Below are 7,064 nucleotides of genomic sequence, written 5' to 3'. Positions count from 1 at the left end.
GACAGAATGACATTTAAAATATATTTGTGTTGTCATATGTCTGTACTTTCCATGTTCATAAGAAACCTGGTCCAAAGATCTGTGGCCTTGGAAGCATGTTGAAAGGACTTGGTGATCTCTGGCCTCTGAAAGGACTGTGTTTGACTTTGGAGTGCTTAGAGAAACTTGTTTTGGCCATTTATTTTATTATTGGAAGCACTGAATTTTTAAATTGCTGATTAAAAAGAAAAAGAAAAAAGCTTGCAAGCATAATTTTCTTTCCAACTTAGATTCTTCTAGTTTAGTTTTGGTGGTTCCAATACTTCAACAGTTAAAAGTTTGACAGTTAGAATGTCCTAAACAGATTAGTAGTAAACCTGTGAATCACCTGCGAGGCTGAGTAATTTTAATTGGGCTTAAGGCTGACTTTCAAAGACTCATCTGGCCTTCAGCAATGTGCATGGATATGTCAAAGCTCTAGCAGTCAGAAAATGTATGTACCAGATGTGAAAAATCAAGTGAGTCTTCACAACTAAATATCTCATCAAGGTCTCATGGACTTGAGTTCCAGAACAAAATTATTTATTTTATTCATTTCAACAATATATAAATTGTCTAAATACAATAATCTGCATGTGGGTATACAACAGTACAGAAAAGGTATAAATCCATTAAAACGATAAAAATAAAACTACAGTATAAAATCAAACTATAAAAATCAAACTTATGTTAAAATTCCTTCTGAAGTTTTTAAAAAATGTCTTCAATAGGCAGTGGAGATTCAGCTGGGCCCACGGTGCCTGCCTGACCTCAACTGGAAGGGAGATCTAGAAGATTGGGCCTACAATACTAAATGCACGGCTTCCTAGATATGAGCCATGCCTCTGATGACAAGATCTAATCAATCTGGAGTTTATTATATTGGTTGCAGGGAAAGATGCGCTCTTGTGTTCTATACGTGCTCAGTCTAAAGAAGGGAGTGGAAAATGCAAAACTTGGAAAAGCTTAAAATGGAAGCCACATCCATAGAAATGGCAACAAAGCCCACATATCAGCATATTTATTTGTTTTCATGAAATTCATACACCGCTTGCTTGTTAAAAAAACATACCTCGAAGCAGTTTACAAAAAGGTAAAACAATACAATTGAGAAAAATTCACAACCATACTTGAAAACAAACAAAAGTTGCAATACTATAATAGATAAATATGATCTCTTTGCAGCCTTCCCTCTCCTATACATTGTATAGAGTGGGGTTGCGCTGTGGATTTGAACTCGGGGCTTGCTGCATGTACAGCATGGAGTCGTTCTCTGGGGTTGGGGGAAACAAATGCCCCGTGATGTGTCTGATACCAGTCTCTGCTGGGGGTATGTGGTTAGGGAACTAGGTACTGGAGGGCTTAGAATCCTAGACGTTCCCTCTCTTTTGCTTCTGCTGTGTCTGTTTTTGGCTATCCATGCAAAACATGAATGAGGCTATATTGCTGTAACTGCTCTCTACGTTGCTGAAATGAGTCATTGATTTTGCCAGTTCATGTGCACCACCCGGTTCATGTGGTTCAATCTTATTTTAAGTGGTGAGAAAATCTGCCTGTGGTTGTCTCATAGATGAAACAATGGATAGCTCAGTTGGTTAAGAGTGTGGTGCTGATAACGCCAAGGTTGCAGGTTTGATCTCCGTATGGGACAGCTGCATATTCCTGCATTGCAGGGGGTTGGACTAGATGATCCTCAGGGTCCCCTCCAACGCTACATTTCTGCGATTCTAGGACTTCTATAGCGTTTTTACATCAAAACAGCCCTAGTGTAATCAAGAGACCCGTGGTGGTTGACTTTGCAGGTTCTACCTGTGCTTTATGTCTTCATAAATTGCTTAAGTGCCAACCACACATTTGAAATGGGAAGGGTTTAATAGATTGTTGTAGAACTGGGTGATCATGGAGCTGAATTGGGTAAAGAAAGCTGATGGTTGCTAGCATACTGTTGAGGAAACAGTGCTTGCGTGATGGTAATGATGTATTCAGCTCTTTTCATCCCTGGGATTAAGAGCTTCATGCCATATCCTCCGACATTTCTCCAATGAATATAGGGGCCTCCTACAGAAAAGTGGGACATTCTGGGATCAAATTAAAAATCCCAACAGAACAGCAACAAGGCAGGCTGGACGCCTTATCTCGACTTAAGTATAGAAGCAGAGGCGGTACGTAATACTAGTTTTGAGGATCTGAGCAAACAGTTTGCAATTAGGAAAAAGTAGGAGGAAGTTTTTCAAATGTAAATAAAGTGGAAGTATACAAAAATAATCATTATTTTCCATCTTACTAGGTTTTGTTTCATTTCAAAAAACCAAAAGTTTATTATTTTTTATATTTTGAAGTCGATATATATGGGGGCAACAAAATATTTTAAAGTCCTTAGGGCCTCTAAAGGTCTTAATCCAGCTTTGCTCTGCCTAGGGGCAGCTGCTGAACAGGCTGTCTTATCTGTCTTATCAGAAGGAAGTTGGGTGGAGATGCTTTTTGCTTATCAGCCCCAAACAGCCGCAGACCGCAGGAGAGGCTATAGCAACAAACAGTCAAAACAGCACCTTGCACCTAATGGAATATCCTGTGTTTTTGAGGGGAAGATTGGGGCAAGTGGAGTACAGTGGTGCCCCGCAAGACGAACGCCTCGCAAGACGGAAAACCCGCTAGACGAAAGGGTTTTCCGTTTTGGAGGCGCTTCGCAAGACGAATTTCCCTATGGGCTTGCTTCGCAAGACGACAGCCCATAGGGAAATCTCCGGGACAGTGGGGAAGCGCAGCTCGTCTTCCCCGCTGTCCTCGGACCTCCTCCGAAGCCTGGCGGCGGGGCGGGGACACCTCCTCCCGCCGCTGGGCTTCGGAAGGATGCCCCGATGCCGGGCGGCGAGGCGGGAACGCCTCCCCCCGCCGCCCGGCATCGGAACGATGTCCCGAAGCCGAGCGGCGGGGCGGGAAAGTCTCCCCCCGCCGCCCGGCATCGGAACGATGTCCCGAAGCCGAGCGGCGGGGCGGGAAAGTCTCCCCCCGCCGCCCGGCATCGGAACGATGCCCCGATGCCGGGCGGCGGGGCGGGAAAGTCTCCCCCCGCCGCCCGGCATCGGAACGATGCCCCGAAGCCGGGCGGCGGGGCGGGAAAGTCTCCCCCCGCTGCCCGGCATCGGAACGATGTCCCGAAGCCGGGCGGCGGGGCGGGAAAGTCTCCCCCCGCCGCCCGGCATCGGAACGATGTCCCGAAGCCGGGCGGCGGGGCGGGAACGCCTCCCCCCACCGCCCGGCTTCGGGGCGGGAAAGCCTCCCCCCGCCGCCCGGCTTCGGGGCGGGAAAGCCTCCCCCCGCCGCCCGGCTTCGGGGCGAGAAAGCCTCCCCCCGCCGCCTGGCATCGGAACGATGTCCCGAAGCCGGGCGGCGGGGCCGCGAAGCCTGGGCGCGCTGGCAACTCTCCGCAAGGAGCGCTCCCGCTGCTTGCGGAGAGGTCCGCGAAGCCTGTCCTGGACCTCTTCTGAAGGCAGGGGGGGGGGCAAAAGTCTTTGTCCCCCCTGCTTGCCTTCCCAGGGGCTTTTAAATCGCCCGGACAGCGGAGAAGTCCTCCGCTGTCCCGGGCGATTTTAAAATGCCGCCCGCCAGAAGAGGTCGGGGGAAGGCGGTTTCCATAGGAACGCATTAATTGATTTTCAATGCATTCCTATGGAAAACCGTGCATCGCAAGACGAAAAACTCGCAAGACGAAGAGACTTGCGGAACGAATTAATTTCGTCTTGCGAGGCACCACTGTATATCTGTGGCTATAATATCTTGAAAGCCATTTGCCCCACCCCAAAGAATGGTGGGCACTTTAGTTTACCCCTCACAGAGTTAAATTTCCCAGCAACCCTTAAGAAACCACAGTACCCAGATTTTTTTTTGGGGGGGGGATGTGTTTTGAATGTGCTTTAAAGATGTAGCCTGTGTTGTGTGTCCTTTTTGAGTGGCAAACTGTAGTACACATCCTCATTCCTTACACAGCAGAACTGCTGCAGTTAGCTGACTGCCTCAGCATTTATTTTCACATACCTTTATATGATGATTTGCGTAAGCTTCTTTTGGAGCAGGGGTCAGCAACCTTTTTCAGCCGTGGGCTGGTCCACCGTCCCTCAGACCATGTGGTGGGCTGGACTGTATTTTTTGGGGGGGGGGGGATGAACGAATTACTATGCCCCACAAATATAATAAAAGCACACATTCTACTTATGTAAAAACACCAGGCAGGCCCCACAAATAACCCAGAGATGCATTTTAAATAGGAGGGCACATTCTACTCATGTAAAAACACGCTGATTCCCGGACTGTCCGTGGGCCGGATTTAGAAGGCGAATTGGTCGCGTTCGGCCCCCGGGCCTTAGGTTGCCTACCCCTGTTTTGGAGAGTCATTATTTCTCTCAGCAAGGCTGTTTAAGGCCTTTTTGCTCATTACAGACACAGAAAAGGCTGGAAATGTTTGCCCCTTACTGATGTTGTATGCACAACAACAATGCAAAATTTAGACCGTTTCTGGTCTGGTTCTTAACTTTGTACAGACAGAGCAATCCTAGCTATAGGAAACTGGCATAATTTACACAGGTTTAAGGTGCCCCTATTCTAAACTCCGTTCAGGAGTCTCTGGGAAAAGCTACCATTGGCTGGCGAGTGTGACATGATCAAAGAATCACTGGATTGTAGAGTTGGAAGATACCTTGAGGGACATCTAGTCCAACCCCCTGCAATGCAGGAATCGTGCCCACAGCAGTTCCTTCTGGTTAACAGCCAGACAAACTGACCCATAGCACCGACTCGTGTTTTGAGGACTGGGCCTTGGGTCACATGACCCAGTGTAAATCTCTCCTTGCCTGTTCCGTCCACGGCCACCACTTTTTGAACTTTGCTGGTGCAAGTTATGGTGGTGTGCGTTCTGCTAGCTGAGCCCTGGCTGAACCCAGGTGATGGACTTTTGCTGGTGTAGCCACAGCACACCTGAGAAAGCCCAAGATCTACTGGATCCAAACACGTTTTTCCCGTTGGCTCTTGGGTTTGGATCTTGTAAGACAGTAACTAACATGAATTCTGGTACCCACTTTGTTCATAGCATGTGCTGAAGGGATGAGGAACATTCACCTTGTAAATATACCTGCGGAAGAATCAGGTGGTCGGGAAGATTGCAGTCCTAAATGCAGGAGTGAATGGAGCCTGTTTCTGCTTTAGGATTGGGCCACATCACTCTGAAGTTACCAGGGCCGGATTTAGGTTTGACGAGGCCCTAAGCGATTGAAGGTAATGGGGCCCTTTATATGTCCAGCTGTCCTTTGTCAACAACAAATTGTTGCTGTTTTTTGTTTTGAGTATATGCTATATGGTAATTTATGGACCAAATAGGTATCTAAAGCCATTTGCACATGTTGCCATTCAACCAGTGCATGCAGAATGTAGGCACCCTATATATAGAAATGAGCAAACCTGTGATATTTTAGGGAGCAGGCTAGCAGGTGATGCCCATTACTTACATCACAGGAGCCTACACAACACAAAACACGGTTGCTGTATGTAGGTTTTATTTTATTTGTTTTTTATCTTATATTTTGGAAATGTACATCCAGGTGTTTTTTTCCTTTAATTTTTTGGGGGCCCCCAAGAGAATGGGGCCCTAAGCTATAGCTTGTTTGCCTTATTTGTAAATGCGGCACTGGAAGTTACACACACTTGTTTGGGAATAAGCCTTACCAAATGAATGATCGACACAGAATAGGACCCACACAGGGCTGCATGGGGATTGGATGAGTGATGGAGATTCTCAGTGAACAGGATTAAGCTACACAGGTTCACTGACTGTGGGACTGAGTGTATTTCAATGCATACCTATTCAGACGTATGCCCTTTAAAAATATTTATATTTTATTGCAGATATTCCAATTGAAGTGATTTTTTTTAAAAAAAGGGAAACAAAATGCTTTAAAAATACAAAAACCTTCCACTAAAATTCCTCACGTACCTGTCAAATATAAATGTATGTAAGTGAAATTATTATTCTAACAGATAACATTTATTTATTTTTATAAATGCTTTCCAAATGTCATTATATTTGACCCCACACAATCTATGACTTCAATACAACTTGCTTCCTGTAGGATTGTAGTCTTATCTGCCTACCAAAAAACGCCAGCTCCTTTTATTCAAGGCTGTTCCTTAAATGAGGTGGAAGAAGGAAGAAGCAATGGTAAATACTGGGAAAGGCGAACAAGTGGCCTCTGTTGCCACTCACAGGCTACTACTGGTACTCCACGTGATTCAGTGCTGTTGCTAAACTATAGAGATACAAAATATGCAAGGGGGACTTGCAACAAAACGTTTCTCATGCTGCTCAGGGGTTGCCCTTTTCCAGGATACTCCATTCGGCTCCCCGCCCAAGTCAGCATTCTGTGGCCACTGAGCATGCTGAGTCCTCACTGGATTGTTTAGACTCCCCTGCAATTTTTCTTTTTTGTCCTTCTGCAAAATTTGGGATCCCCTTGGGCCTGGTGAGTCTATATACTCTCGAGTTTTAATAAAATAAAATAAAAATTTAAAAGTTGACTTAATTAAAAATTTAATTTAAAATTTAAAATAATTTTAATTTAAAAGTTGACTTAATTAAAAATTTAAAATAATTTTAATTTAAAAGTTGACTTAATTTAAAATCTAAAATAATTTTAATTTAAATGTTGACTTAATTTAAAATTTAAAATAATTTTAATTTAAAAGTTGACTTAATTTAAAATTTAAAATAATTTTAATTTAAAATTAAAATTAAATTTAATTCAAATTTAATTATAATCCCCCTTCATTCATGCCCCGCCTCTTCTTCCTCCAGCGCGCAAGTGGGGCGTGGATTTGACTGCGCAAAGCACACCGACGAGCGCAAAAGCTTCGGAGGGTGAATAGCTGCGTGGCTCAGCGACGCCTCGCGCCCTCTTCCGCTTTCCCCGCACATGGCGGCGCTCCAACAGAGCCCCGGAAGTGAGAGGCGGCGCCGCGTGCGTCGCCGAACTCTTCCCTCCAGGCGCGTCCCGCTTCCC

The sequence above is a fragment of the Podarcis erhardii genome, assembly GCF_964252035.2.
Source record: "Podarcis erhardii genome assembly, chromosome: 12".
In the NCBI taxonomy this organism is placed as follows: Eukaryota; Metazoa; Chordata; class Lepidosauria; order Squamata; family Lacertidae; genus Podarcis; species Podarcis erhardii.
This window is presented reverse-complemented; position numbering follows the sequence as displayed.